This window comes from Haemaphysalis longicornis, unplaced genomic scaffold, assembly GCF_048455015.1.
Source record: "Haemaphysalis longicornis isolate Haplotype H1 unplaced genomic scaffold, Haemaphysalis longicornis Haplotype H1 scaffold_23, whole genome shotgun sequence".
Lineage (NCBI taxonomy): Eukaryota > Metazoa > Arthropoda > Arachnida > Ixodida > Ixodidae > Haemaphysalis > Haemaphysalis longicornis.
The window spans coordinates 711,084-726,971 of NW_027526306.1; the positions used below are offsets into that span (position 1 = coordinate 711,084).

At 49.8% G+C, this 15,888-nt stretch overlaps 1 pseudogene; it reads right to left on the minus strand.

The window, feature by feature from the left end:
• Window positions 1-977: 977 nt before the first annotated feature.
• Window positions 978-15,590, minus strand: LOC144172499 (uncharacterized; annotated as a pseudogene).
• Window positions 15,591-15,888: the final 298 nt, after the last annotated feature.

Below are 15,888 nucleotides of genomic sequence, written 5' to 3' on the forward strand. Positions count from 1 at the left end.
TCTTACGCTTTAGTGACAAAAGCTTTACCTTTTTATTGACTTTATGACAAGAACCAAGCTGTACTTAAGACATTGGAAGAAAACGAAAGGCGAACAGTACACGGTGCGCTCGCCTTCAGCTGCTTCGCTTTCCAACGGCCGTATTTTTCTTTAGTAGTGGGGTTCCTTCTAGCTCAATCATATTTGCAGCTTACATGAACACGTCTTAAGCTGCTGGAAACTGCGGAAAAGCCTACAAAACCCTTCAACAAGGTAAAGATTTGGGCTTGTTGATACGTATTCAAAGGGGAGAAAAGCAAAACAACGCAAAGGACGGCACAAGGAAGTTCTTCTTTGGTCCGTCCTTTGCGCTGCTTTGCTGTGTTCGCCTACAAAAATCAGTCACTAGCTTGGAAGCAAGAAATGATGCCTCGTCAGTTTTATTTATGCTGTGTAAGGAAATGCAGCAAGGAGATTGTTCACAGTATAGTTACAATGCTGTTCACAGAAACAGAGTTGTACAGGAAGCGTTCACAGGTACATTATCTACAGGTATATATTCTCAGGTAGCCAAGGACGACGCTGGTTTCTTTGGAAAACATGTTTATTGGTGCGGACGACTCGTGCACCTACAAGAACTCAGGTTACAGAAGCGGCGAAGAAGCAGTCAACAAGGCGACGTGCACACGTGAGTGTCGGCAAATTGGATGCCGACAAAAAAAGCAAAGAATACACGCACTTTGCTCGAAACGGAGATAACACAGCCGGAAAGTAGTACCAAAACACAGAAGCATCGAAACAGAATGAATGGTTCGCGGCATTATTTACAATCACAGTAACACAGGACTGTACAGGAGCCTTCACAAGCACGTTATTTACAGGGACATATTTACAATTACAATCACAATGAGACAGAGCTGTGCAGGAAGCCTTCACAGGTACATTATTTACAGGGACATATTTACAATCACAACGGCACAGAGCTGTAAAGGAAGCTTTTACAGTAGCTTTTCTTTCTTTCTAGCGGACGCGACCTTTTCTGGAGAGCTGAGGCTCTTGCAGACATCTTTTGCAGCAAAGTGCATTCGTAGCACTATGTACAACCGAAGAAGCTCTGCAGTTGTTGTGTCTTTATGAACTGGGCAGCCAACGCTGGTCACATCACAGTCCCTAAGTGCATCCAAAAGGGTCCAAAAAGTATCAGAGCACAGCCGGTTTGAAACTTTGTGTTCGATTCCACGAAACATGCAAAAAAGTTCCCATGACGGCAACTTGAGGCTTCCTTCCTTAAAGGATCTTTCCAAAGTGAGAAAAGCATCTGGAACCTCTGCATTTTCTGACTGGATGCTGCGTATACAGCCAGAACATTTCTCGTGTTTGAGAAAAGAATGCACCAGATAACCACACCGGTAGTAGATGACACAGTCTGGTGCTGTCGGTGTGGAATATCCGTGGTCAGGCGCTGTAAGTGTAGAGTCTTAGGCGGTAGCACAGATCTCTGAGAACGTCGCTCCCACAGTCTCTTGGAGGCTCTCATAGGATGAGAGCCTGTCCTTCTGTCCCCTTTTCATGCTGTCTGCAACAGTGGCAAGCACAAAAGTGTGTTCTTCCTTCACGTTTCCAGTCACGCAAGTGCTTATTGGTGTATACAGGCTGAGAAGCCTGTAAATGTGTGAGAAGCTGATCAGGGTGGGATGGTTTTCGTCACCACCATAGCTCCTCGTCACACCAAAGAACCTCTGGAAAAAACAGAATGACAAGGTGCTTTCTGTATAAAACAAGCTGCAAAAACATCAAAGTGATGAAAAAAAGCATGTTGATTACCTCCAAAGGATCCTGGTTCAGCTTGCCCGTAAGCACAAAACGTGCTCCTTTGGACAGAAGATCTCCTATAAGGTCCCGCACTGACGCAAGTGTAACTCGAAGAGACTCCATTGTCACTTGTGAAGCAAACATCACGGTTCCTTTGGTGACGTGGCTTTCCTCAGTTTCGTTTACGGCATCAAGAAACTTCTTCATGACCTTCAAAATAAACCAGCATATCAATTAATTTAACAATAATTCTCTAAAGGGTGTAAGATATTATCCTTACCTCAATTTCTTTTGACGAGCTTGTTATTCCAAATTGGGGAAGCTTCACGTTCAGGGCGTCGAACACGTTGTTCACCATGAGGGTGAATTCAGCAGTTCCATGGCAGTCTTGCAGGCCAGGCTCCTTTAACCGCTGGTACACCTTTAGCCCGATGGCAGTGCTCCGGCTCAAAAGCTGCAAAAAACGGATTCGAAAATTTTCAGCTTTATTACTTCATAAATAGTCAGTCATACATATAAAAAACCAGTTAGCTACAAAGGACATCGAAATATTGCATTTTTCGTACCTGTACAGCCAGTCTCACATTGATCTTCTGCAGATTTTCTGGGCTTACATGCCCTTTTGTCAATTTTATTACCACCCGGAGCTGCTGTTTGCCATCTACTTCTTGGAGTTTCTGGTAGTGGTCAAAGTTTATCTTGTGTTGACCGATCTGTAATTTTAATTAAGTTATGAAATGAAAAAAAGGTGTTCTATTGCAAAAATCACTCCTTCAGAATGGAAATTTAGAAAAAAAATGAACACATTCTTATTCACGTACCATGGCATACTCGTGAAGCAGAAGATGGTTTCGGATGCACTTTATAATGTGAGGAACATCACAAAGGAAGTACAAGTGCTGATCAGGCGCACAAGAATGTTCGACTCTGTGTTTCGGTGCATCAAGCTTGCCTACGATTCCAAAACTTGACCACATGGCCTTGTTGGTACTGGCACCATCACTGATTACAGCGACGACAACTGCATTGTACTTGTACAGCTCCAAGATGGCTTCCAAAATAAGCTTTGCAAGCACTCTTCCAGGGGCTGCATGCCTTGTGGCAAAACTTGGTATCGGCTGCACCCAGGAGTGAAACAGCGGCACAAACATGATCACCAAAGCATGATCGGCTGTAGTCTCAGAGTCCAGGCCATCCCCATAGTCAACAAAGCCGTCAACCTTGTAGGTGCTCTTGTTAAACGAAACCACCTCTCGCACCTTCATCTCGTCCAGTACCAGGGTTCCATAGCATTGAACCCCTGTTTTGCCCTTCATAAAGGCCCCAACACTAGCAAGAGACGCCTTGTTGAAGCCGAATTCACAGGGCATTCCTTTCATCATTTGTCTTAGCCTTGTGGTGGTTGGAAGGGGCAGGAGCTTCATCTTAGACATAAGTCTATAAGCTCTTGGGCTTGAAATTCTTAAGAGAAGACAAGTCATGTGCCACTCATGCTCATAACGCCTTCCCCGTGAAGATTTAGCCTTTGCCACTTTCAATGCTGCCCGAAAGGCAAGCTGCTGCGCTTCGGGAAGATTTGCTAGGGCTTTGTCCGCTTCGCTTACTGAAACTTCTGCCAAGCGGCGTCTCAGCGTATTCAGTTCTTTTTTCGCTCTTTCGCGGAATACTGTGGCCCTGATGGCTCTTCTCCTCAGGTTTTTCACTTCACACCGATGCTTCCGTTTTGTGCTTTTTCTGGGGCGTCGCTTCACTCTGTTCTCCAAGTTTTTAGTTTTTTTGCACGGAGGGCACAAGCTTTCGTTCGACAGCACTATGCATTTATTGTTGTGCCACGCACCCTGCTTCTTCATGGCTGTTGTTGCTGATGAAATGCCTGGAAACAGGTCACATTTGCACCCAGTGCAAATATTTAAGGCATCAATGCAGCGAAGAAACGCTGCAACGTTCTTTTGGCTTGTCAGCCGTGGGTGAACATTCCCATTTTCATTGCTGTAGCTGCGCGGTGGGACAAGCACACCTCTTGAGCTAACTTCAACCGACAAGTCTTGCCCCACTACTACAGCCTTCTCAATCAGCACAATGCCCCCAGAGTCTTCAAGCTTATAGAAGATAACCTGGGTGGGTGAAGCCTTCACATTCCAGTATTCAAACGTCGGACATTTGCCGAGTCCCTGCATGAAAGCGAGCCAGGGAACAGTTTCTAACGTGCTGACTTTGGTGCTTTGTACCTCAGTTTGGTCACACGAAAGCCCATAATTTTGGCAGGACGCAACTTGGGCGGAACCACTGTCCTCACTTTGGGTGGCTTTCTGGCTGCCTTTGGCGCCTTTGGCTTCGACAGAATGTCTCGCAATTTAGGGAAAATACGGGGTACCGCGCTCTCCCTCAGGGTCCACCTACCTCGCGGTATCGTTACGGTTTGACCGTTCACGACATGTTCGTAGCTGCTCACAATGTCTGCAGGTTCGAAATGAATGTCACAAACGTATGTTTTTGACGTCACCTTGAAGTTTTTCCGTGGAATCGCGTTTTCCCACGCCTTCAATACGTCGGGATCATTCGGCGGCTTGAAGAAATGTCGCTGCACGGACCCTTCCGTTGTCGAAGCATACCCCGAACGGCAGCCCGGCGCGCTGCACGTCAACAAACCCCGCCGGCGCTTCACGGATCCAGTAAAATGCGTATGCACAACCACATCACATAGTTCACAGGTTAATACAGACGGGACGAACACGCGAGCACCAACAGCACAGCAAAAACACACGGCCTGCACGAGACTCGCCTGGCCTCGCTCCTCAAACTAGATCTCAAAGCTACGCCAGCGCCACCATCGGAATGGCGACAAAATGGTGCCGCCTCTTGAGGCGCAGTTTGCAAACTGACCCCAATCTAAAAACGTTGGTTCTGGCCGGCAGTTCCCGTTTCTTACACGTGCGCTCGAGTGCCGACGCTTTGGAATGACTGGTCTTGCTTCGACGCTGATTGAACGCACACACCCACACAAACACACCTGCCCTCTAGCGCCACAGCTATCGGCCGGTATGGCTGGTCACGGCCGGGCTGGAGGAACGGCGGGCGCGCACTTTCATGCGGCCTGCGCTTCGGGTATAGTTCCCACCTTTCACCGCCGCTAGTTCGTGGCGCTGCGGACCAACCCTCGCTAAGGTCCCTGAAAGAACTAAGGTAGCGCCAACTGCTCCCTCCTTCTCCGCTGCCCTCCTCTTTTTGCTCTCCCCTCACCCGCGGCGCCGCCGTCCCTTTAACTCCGCGGCGGGGCCGCCATATTTGTTGGCCACTTGAGAGCAGACGCCCTCGCTACGCTTCAGGGCGCTCGCTGCAGTTTGCTCTTGTTTTCGCGCCGAAATCGCTCTTTGGTAGCATTTATAGGATTTCTAGAGCCCCGTTTTACCAACAGGCACTGAGTGATAGTGTTTTGTTTTACTTTTTTGTCTACAAGGGGATATTTGCGGGGCGGATGCCGCTGGCGCATACGCACAGCGCGCTTTTTGTTTACGTGTGCGGCATTCTGTAACACCTCAGGATAGCTCGTGAATGCGAAAGGATCGAGCGTGCACATTTCAAACTGCGTGACTGTGGTCGTGCAATCACTGCACAGAGGTCTTGCGCACGGTTCGCGGCAGTATACAATGCGCTTCATTCGAAAATGCCGTAGTTCGAGCGCTGCGCTGGCGTCCTTGCACTCGCCTTTCTTGCGATAATTGTGTATCCTCAGCGGCGTTCACTCTGCGCCCGCTTTTACTAACGACCTACAGCCTACCTTAATTACGCGCAGTTTAGAGTGCTTTGCCGTTTTTGTAGAAATGTTTCCTTCACCTTCATGTCGTTATAGGCTGCTGTGAGTAGACTAAAAACATACACATGCTGTTGTACGTGTGTGCACGTACAGCGACGTGAAAAGCCCCTGCTTCCCCAACTTCGCAGCCGGATACACTAAACTACACTCGCGGCCGTACGTTCATGTGCGAACCTAGTGAAAAACGCAGACTTGTAATTCTTGGAATACGCGCCAGAGAAGACTGCGATCAATCGATCGGGTAAACTGAAATTACAGTCCCTCTAGGTACAAATTATGTAACTAGTTACTGCAGTTAATTAATCATGCAATACGTTTTTTCACCGGGCGCGGTCGTTTACAGCCGCTATTAATGGAGGCGCCTGGACAGAATTGTTTTGTGCTGGGATATATTCTGGCAGATTTGTACATTGCACTAACACAGGGATACACCCGAAAGAAATTCGAAAGAGGACCAATGTCACGATGATTATCAAGAGAAAACAATAAATCACAAAAATGAATTGGTGCCAGCAAATAGATATTTTATTGGAACAAACGTCCGTAATGACGTCGTGCAGGTGGCTTGTGCTGCTGACGTGGCTTCCCGTGAGAAAAAATGTTGGGAGTGGCATTTGGGTTTAGTTTTTTTAACGCCAAGCTTCTCCAATATCCGTTGCTCAAATTGATCCGTGAAATAATCCTATTGAGAAGGGAAAAGAAATGTCGCCACCGAGTTTGAGATGCGCCACAAACACTCCGCAAATATAGGCAATAATGCATTGCAGAAGGGAGTTAGTGACCGTTCTACCGTAGCATGGTCAAATTCGTGTTCGCGCATCTGCTCACTGCCGCGTCCGCTCAACTCGCTACACTAAACCCGTTTAGCAAGCGCTTTGCTGGACAAAAATACGTCTGCTGAAAATAATATAGTCGCCCAGTGTGTTTTGGTTCAAATCGCAATGATTGGATACGCTGCGCCATGATGAAGTAAGCGCGCACACTGCAAATGTACGGCATCACGTGTAATGCAAACGTAAGTCGTAATTAACGTTCCTCTGTGCATACACGGAAGAAAGGGCGTACAGCCGTTACGGTGCGAATATGCATTTGAAGTGCTCATTCAAACGTGCGCGAATTTAATAAAGCGATAACAGAAATTGCGCATCAAACGTACGTCAACGGCGCGGTCACTATATTAGCTGACCTTAAATTGTTTTACCTAGCCGCAATTTTTTTTTCTCGCAACAGCCTCAATTTGCGCCGCACCGACCAAGCCCATATTACGCAGCAAATCACTCCGATGTCATAACAACGGGATTATAATACCACCCGGGTAGCTAACACACAAAACATGACTTCACGCCAAAAAGAGCGTACACGCACTCGGAACGCACACGATACATGGTCAGACGCAAGCTGCCGTCGGCCAAAACAAGCATGAATTCAGGTGAACAATTCTCGCGTCACGAAACCCTTACGACAACTGACTGAACATGCTACGCCGCTGATATTGATGCTGGAAGTTAAGCGCGCACATGACAAATACACGGCCTCTTATCCAAACAAAAGCTTACGACGGGACGAACTCGGCGCTGCGCGCAATGCCTACTCAGAACAAAGCGTGGACGACGGTCGCGAAGGGAATACGCATTTCTTCGTAAGTGACCGCTCAAGCTCGCGCAGAATTTAACAGAGCAAGAACAAGCATTCAGAAACTTACCTCGCAAAAGAGTGATGGTAGCGTCGGCCCGAAGTATGCCCGTTCAAATCTATGCAACCAAACTTTTCTCCTTTCTGCGTCGCGTTTCCCGGACGGAATAACGAAGTCTTGTGCCCTGCCTGACGATATTCGCGCTGCCTAAGGCACAACACATCGACACCGAGAAGCAACCTAAAAGGACACCGGTGCGACATTTTTTCGAAGCGAGCAGCTAATTCCGGTACTGAAGCACGGTGGCGACGGTGGCTCGGAAGCCAGCAATGGCGTCGCAGCGGCGGCGTTGCGCAATGTCCCAGCCGGCGAGGCATCGGCGAGGCGACCCGGCGGCGGAGCAAAAAAAACAACACCACGTGACTTTTCCCTTGGCCAATGGCGCGCGGCGTTCGCCGGCGAAAAAGAAAATGGCAAAAAACGAAGTAAGAGAGGAGCGCGGGCGAGGGCGAAAGGCGGCGAGATCTAAAGATGGCGCTACCTTAGTAATTTTAGGGACCTTAACCCTCGCCGGTTGATCTACAGCACGGGCGGGGTAGAGCGGCGGCGCGCGCGCATTTGCCTCTGCCCTAGCCCTGCCGTGGTACGCGTGATACCTGTCCGTGTGCGTCATTAAAATAGGCGGCTCCTTCCCCCATTCTGAATTTTCGGTCTAATCAGGTCAAACAGCCTAACATTATCACTCGGAAGCTCCTAATCGAAAAATTAAAAGAAACATTTTAACTCGGGGCACATGAAGAAAAATATGCGAGGCCTTCATATCTTATCAGCGACTGTTTTATATGAAAATGGTGAGGCAGGCAATAAACGCGGCATTTTCCGTGACTGAAATATCAGTTGTTATTTTTCCTTTCGGATGATGCCTTGGTTTGCACGCGCACAGGGCACGACCAGTGACGCGAATGATTTCCCGCCGAGGGAGATACGGTTATCGCTTAGCTAAACGTGTTCCTGCTGCTCACGCTCCCGTCGGGCTGAGCGGACCGCTGGCAGCGAGCGCACTGTCAAAAACATACAGCTAAAACTCTTAATCATGTAACTGAAGTGCACAACGAGTCTTCTTTTTGGTGAGATATAGCAGCGAAGGCATTCATTGGTACCGGTGATATTCCGCGGCAGATCCAAAACACGTGCGGCAAGCGTTTTCGGCTCGCTCGGCCAGAGGCGATGCGTCGACTAAGAAAGAAGTTTTTCTTTATTTACTGGGCCTCGCGTCCTTCAAGCGCTCAAATTAAGCCATTACAGCTATGTAGGGGCTATTGGCCGGCTTTCATTCAGTTGCAGCAATGAAGGCATTCCATAGCCACTACAAACATCCCCCTCGCGAGGGGCACGATCAAATGCACAGCATTTCCGGGGGCGCACAACGTTAAGTAGTTTGCGTTACGTTAATGTTGTTGCCCTTGTGGCAACTGCTGACGAGAGAGCGTGGCGATGAGTGCGTTCCAGCCTCGCCGACACCCGCCTTTATCCCGCCACGATAGCGCCATGCCCGCGCGATGCTGACGTCACGATCACGCCACAGATGCTGATCCTGCGACGCGCGCGCCCCCACCTGTTGGGCGCGAACCGACCGCGGAGAGAGCGCGCGATGCGAGCGGAGAGTAGGTGAGGAGGAGCGGGGCGGACGAGAGAGCGCGGCGATGAGTGCGTTCCAGCCTCGCCGACACCCGCCTTTATCACGCCACGATCGCGCCGAGAGGGCGCACCTGCGAGCGATGCGGACTACTACGAACGCCTAGAACGGGTGACATCGTGAGTTAAAGAAATGCTCTGCATTTAAAAGAGGGTTGGAAGTGTAGAGGGTTTGTTCGAAGCGCCCTCACTCTGTCAAGAATCTGCTGTATTGTTTCCTGGTTGGGTGCGCAGGCTGTATGAAAGTGCGCGCTTGCCGCTCCTCCAGTCCCCGTGGGCTGGTTCTAACACGACCGTTCCAGTGCAGACGCTTGGCCAGATTGCAGGTACGCTTGCACTGCAGCGCAACAGCTCCTCCCGCCGTAAGAATGCATTAGGGGTTGCGGGGGGGGGGGTGCTCCCCGCCAAACAGTGGCCAGATGAGCCGGAAGAAGGCAGCAACGCGTCACGTTTGACTTCCGTCATTTCGGTTGAAAGTTCTTCGGAAGAGGCACCATAACAGCACCGCTGACGACTTGTAGCACGAAGTTTGAAAGGGGTTGTCTTCGGAATTGCAGGCGACCTAGTGCGTCTGACGACTTTGCAGTTGATTTGATGCCAACCCTTGTAGGTAGAGGCTGAGAACTGCTGGCGTCGCAGGATGTCTGTAGGAGATGCGGTCAAGGCTAGGATCCTGGACATAGCCGAGAAAGCAAGCACCCGCAAGCGCCACAAACAACTGCCGAGTGCGGCCAGGCCAGGCCATGATGCGCCGAGTTTCCCAGCACCTTGCCAAGGGAAACAGAACGACATGTAAAGGCAGGGGAAGGAATTGAGAATTATTGTACTGCTCCATCATTGCCGTCTTAGGCGAAGGAAGAGAAAGCCCTGCTTAAGCCATCTTCATTTGCGTGCAGGGATCTTGTGTTTAACCGTAACTGCATACGGCGGCAAGCTGAGGCTCCAACGCAACAGTCTGCTTTTTTATTTGACATCCGTTGAAGCCATGTGAGGGGGCCATGATAGGTAACAAAAACAAATTGGGAACCAGACAAATAACATGAAAGCTTCTTCACAGCCCATGCCAGGCATGCGCACTCTTTTTCGATGGAACTGTAGGTCTGCTCTCGAGCAGATAATTTTCAGCTCACGTATCGAATTGGGTGTTCGTGTCCATGTTCGTCCTCCTGGCTTAGAGCTATGCCTAACCCTTTTTCGCTCGCGTCACACTGCACAAGAAAAGGCTTCGAGTGGTCCGGGCTTGCTAGGACCGGCTGACCTATGAGCGCAGCCTTGAGAGAAGCAAAAGCATCCTCTTTCTCTGCGCCCTTTTTACACGATTAGGTGTGTCTGTGTTTAAGGCGTCTGTAAGCGTACTGACAATCATCGAGAAACCTTTGACATAGTGCTGATAATAACCCCACCATCCCCAAGAACGTGCGGATTTCTGTTTTTGTTACTAGGCGGGGGAATTCTCGTATCGGCCGAATTTGTATATCCCGTGGGCTGCGGTGTCCTTGGCGTATTCTGTGTCCCAGGTAGTAGACCTCTAAGCGACCCAACATGCATTTTTAAGCCTTCAATGTAAATCCAGCCTTTTGGAGCCTCTCGAGCACTTCGCGCAGGTGATTGATGTGCTCTGCCCAGGAGTTAGAAAATAGTGCTATATCATCCAAATAAGGAAGTGCGAACGCTTCCGCCCCCGTTAGGATTTGGTTCATTAGCCTTGAAAAAGAAAATGGTGCATTTTTCAGCCCGAAAGGGAAACGAGAGGGCGGACGGTGCCAAAAGGCGTCAAGAAATGAGCTAATTTACTGGCTTGTTCAGCTAGTGGAACTTGCCAGTACCCACGCACTGAGATGTACCTTGCCTTGCGTACTCTTTGAAGGCAGTCCTCCACGTGTGGTATGGGGTACACGTTTGTCACAGTCACTGCGTTAAGCCTACGGTAATCGATACAAGGGCGCAGTTCTTTACCGTTAGCTCCCACAATTATCATTGGTGACACGAAATCACCTTCACCCAGTTCGGCTATCTTCAGCGTCAAAATCTGGTCGACGGCATCCCTCATTAGTTTTTCTTGCCTTGGTGAACACCTGTAAGCTCTAAATCTTCTGTAGCCCTGAGATGTTAACTCTTGTTCAGCTAGTGGAACTTGCCAGTACCCACGCACTGAGATGTACCTTGCCTTGCGTACTCTTTGAAGGCAGTCCTCCACGTGTGGTATGGGGTACACGTTTGTCACAGTCACTGCGTTAAGCCTACGGTAATCGATACAAGGGCGCAGTTCTTTACCGTTAGCTCCCACAATTATCATTGGTGACACGAAATCACCTTCACCCAGTTCGGCTATCTTCAGCGTCAAAATCTGGTCGACGGCATCCCTCATTAGTTTTTCTTGCCTTGGTGAACACCTGTAAGCTCTAAATCTTCTGTAGCCCTGAGATGTTAACTCTAAGTCATGCGTCATAAAACTGGTGCGACCGGGCACCATCGAGAAGAACTGTGAGTGTTCTGTTATCGAAGCTATGAGATCTGTAATCTGACTTTCGCTAAGAAATGCTTTTTCCATTGTCAGATGCAGAATTCGGTCTACCGATAGGCCAGTTAGGTCGCGAGGGATTTGCGGAAGTTTCGCTGCCACTTCCTCTGGTTGGTTTCACACTAGACATACGACATGCGCTCGCTTCACATACTGCTTCATTAGGTTACAATGGTAGATGCCAACTTCCTTCCTACGATCAGGCATTTTGACAACGCAGTTCGTGTCTGACAGCTTTTGCTGTACAGTCGCGGGGCCTTCCCACTGCACTTCCAACTTTTTCACTTTCGAAGTGCGTAGCAAAAGCACTTTCTGCCCTTCGTGAAACTGGCGGTGGTTGCTGTTCTTATCGTAGCGCCTTTTCGCTTTCGCCTGTGCCTCGACCAAGTTAGCTAGCTTCCACCAGAAGCTGTGTGTCGTACAAGCGCTGCAATAAGTTACAAACGTACTCGACTACCGTCGGATTACTGTCCTCCTCTTCCATGTCTCACGAATTAGCTTAAGTGAAGAACGCAATGCCCTCCAGTACACGAGCTCTGCTGGGCTGAAACCGGTTGATTCATGTGCCACTGAACGCAAAGCAAACAGCATGGCTGGCAATGCAGTGTCCCATTCTTTATTTTGTTCATAACACAAGGCCCTTAATATGCGTTTTATTACAGAATAGACCTTCTCTGCATTGTTGCATTAGGGATGGTGAACAAAGCTTTGGTGTATTCGGATACCACGCTTCTTCAGAAACGTAGTTGTCAGCTCGCTCGTGAAGACGCTACCAAGATCTGCGTGGATCTCACTCGGAAATCCAATGTGGTCGAAAATTCATAGCAGCGCGTCAAATATTTCTGGACACGTTTGATCGCGCAGTGGCACTGCCTCTGGAAACTTGGTCGCCGGGCAGACCATGGTCAAAAGATACTTATACCCTGACTGTGTCACAGGTAAAGGTCCAACGACGTCTACTACGACTGCGAAGCGGCTAAGTAATAATGGGCATTGTTGCCATTGGTGCATTTTGTTTCTCGTTGGGTCGACCTGTACGCTGACAAACGTCACAGCTACGAACAAATTGCTCAGCGTCTTTAAAGCAGCCGGGCCAGTAATACTCGCTTAGCAACATCGCTTTTGTCTTGTTAATGACGAGATGACCCGACTAACCTGCCCGATGGGAAAGCTCCAACATGTTCGCGATATTTTAGGGGTACCACGATTTGGTCAACGTTTATTCCTTTCTTTCCATAGAAAGTACGGTACAAAATACCAGTTCTTTCAAAAAATGAACCGTTGCTTGTTCCTTGTTTGCGAACGCTTTCATGGCATTTTGCCAAACTGGTATCGTTTTGTTGTTCTGTAAACGATTCCCTATCTACAGCAGACAGCATCTGAAAATCGCGGCTAGTGGGAAAATGTAACTTGTTTCGAGTTCGGCCTCTCCTTCGACACAATATGGTAGGCCGGAACTTAAGCTCTCACTGTTACTTAATACAGTGCGCTGTTACTCCGCAGCTTCGCGAGTGATAACGCGCGGAAGGGTATCCGTGCGTGCGTTAGAGGCTTCCTTCGCCATCGACCTGGTGACAACCATTACAGGATTCATGTCGAGTGTAATTCGCGACTTCAGCAGCTGCTTTGCTGTTCTGTTCGATAACACATACGGACACATTGGCAATACGCTGTTTGAGACGGCTGCCTCGGTTTTGATTTCGCCAAAGGAACCCGTTAAGGCAACTTTTGCTACTGTCAGGCTTAGCGTAGCTTTTTCCAAGGCCTGCCGTAGGCACACAAAATCCCCTGTGATATCTGCATCCGGAACTAGGTACGAATGCACTACCTCATACGTCGCACCCGCGTCACGCAAGACTTTGCATTTCTTTCCGTTAACTTCCATATCGTGAAGGTACGGGCTAAGCAGGTCTTCGTCATGCTCCCCAACGAACTGGACCGGGAACACCTTTGGAACCCAGCACTCAGCGGCTACGTGTCCGGGCTTCTGACAATTATAACACACAATTTGATTGCGACGCTCAAACGACTTACTCTTTCCCAACTCCGACGATTCCTTCTTTACTTCATCGTCGTCTTTCTTTTCTGACTTGCGAAAGAATTTCTGTTTCCTGGAAGGGACCTTTGGCACATGTGTGTTTTTTTCTGTGTTAGCGGAATGGTGTTTCGCACAATACTCGTCTGCAAACTCCGCTGCTTTTCGTACTGTTTTCACGTCTGGCCTATCTAGAACCCATTTCTTCACTTTATTTGGGAGCGGAGTACAAAACTGTTCCAGGCAAATTTCCTCCAACATTTTTGCCTTGTCATCAAACACTCCAGCTCCTTTCATCTAATTTTCCAGAAAACGTGCCAGCTTGTAAGCGAACTCTGAGTAACTTTCATCTGAATGCTTCACTGCTTCTCGAAACGTTAACCGGAAGGCTTCCGGAGACAACCTGTACTTCGCTAGCAAGGCACTTTTTACATCTGCGTAACGTTCCGCTTCCTTGGGGCCTAGCCTGGCCAACACATCGGCAGCCTCTGCCGGCAACAAACTCAAAAGTCTTTGGGGCCAGGACGCCCACTCAAAGCCCATTCTCGTGCAAGTGCGTTCAAAAGTTGTCAGAGACAGCCCTAATTCACTACCAGTAGTGAAAGGCTGAAAAAAACCTCTCATGTCATAGTTGACGGGTTTAATCTCTGCTTCGCAAGCCAGAGTCCTCTTTAGTTGCTCTAGTTGGCAATTCTTCAGCTCCTCGTCTCTTTCTCTCTCTCGGCGTTTCCTTTTGATTTTACTCTCTGCTTCAGTGGTTTCGTCATTTGTGACTCCGCAGGCTAACATTTTGCCCACAATTACTGGTTTCCGAACAGCTTTGCTGCACTCCACACCGAGCCCTTCGGCTACGGTTAGCAACTCAAATTTGAGCAAGCTGTTCAGATCCATTTCGGCCAGCTACCGTGATGCGGCAAGTACCCTCCAGACACCTTCCCTATTTCCTGCATCTGGAAAGAAATCACAACATTTGGCGCACCAGAGTACAAAGCCAAAGCCTCACCGACTGCTGCCGCAGAACTCCCGGGGCCGCTGTCACCAATCCGGCCGCTGCAACCAAGTTGTTACGTTTTGGCCGAGCTGGGATCCAGGCCGACACAAAAGTAGAATCCGGACGCCGAAGACGCCACGTTTATTGCGGCTCACTTGCCGACAGAAGAGAGAAAAAGAACCCAGCGGCGGAGCTCGCGTTTGCTTTTAAGCCCTGCCGTCACGAGGGAGAGTGGGAAACAGCACAAGCATAGTTATTCCACGTGCGCTGCGTCACGCGAGAACGCCCATCGGTTGTTGCCGGCGTTTCCCGTTTCTAACACATGCGCTCTGGACTGGACTGGAAATGACTTTATTTCAATAAAACCTGCAGTGGGCTTGGGTCTGTTACTACCCCCGCCCCGACGTGGCCCACCGTCGCATCTTCTTTGCGGCCCTACTAAGCGCTAGCTTTTTTGCGGAGCCCGTGCCTTTCGAGCGCAATGAAGACCTGCTGGATGGCCCATGCTTGATCCGTCTTGTTGCGTGACTCAATATCTCATTGGAGCTCCACCGGGTATTCTGCAAAACTGGCGCCGTCTGGGTCGGAGGCACAATCCCACATGACGTGCCACCGGTTGGCCGGCCCTTTCTTACATACGCTGCATTTGGCATTGGAGTATTCGTCGGGATACATGTGGGGTAGCGCTGCCGGTGACGTGACCGACGCCGTCTGTAGCCTTCTGAGATACGTTGCCTCTTCACGACCCAGCGCCCGGTGGGGCGGCGGATACGCTCTTCTCATCACCCGCATGTTCTTGAGTGCTTCGCCGTAACCCCTGGGTCCGCCTTTAGTCTCCACCCACCATTCCCACTCGGGACGCCTCCACACACTGGGGGCGCGGTGTGTTATAGCGCGCGCCTCCCTGTGGGGCGTCTCGTTGTGGTTCGCTGTGTAAGGTGAGCATTCGCCCGCGTGCGCCGTGATCCACCTGATTTCCACTCTTCTTTCTTCTTGGACACCCGTTTTCTCGATGATCTTGGCTGCCTTGCTGCTCACTCGGCCGTTTGCCAGGTTGCGGACGGCCTCTTGCGAGTCGCTCAGGATCGTGTCGCAAGTGCCTTCGGACATCGCCAGGGCTATGGCGATCTCTTCTGCCTCGGTGGCGTTCTCGCACTTGGCGCTCGCTGACTTGGCCACCCTTCGCGTTCTTGCGTTGATGGTTACCATCGCATACCTGCCTTGGCCATAGTCTGCCGCATCGACGTACCGTGTTCGCGGGTCGTTACTGTATTGCTCGATTATGTATTTTGCCCTTGCACGTCTTCGTTCTTGATTGTGTTCTGGGTGCATGTTCTTTGGAATGGGACTCACCCGCACGTTCTCCCGCACCTTTTCGTCTAGGTCTTGGACTTGCCTCCCCATAATC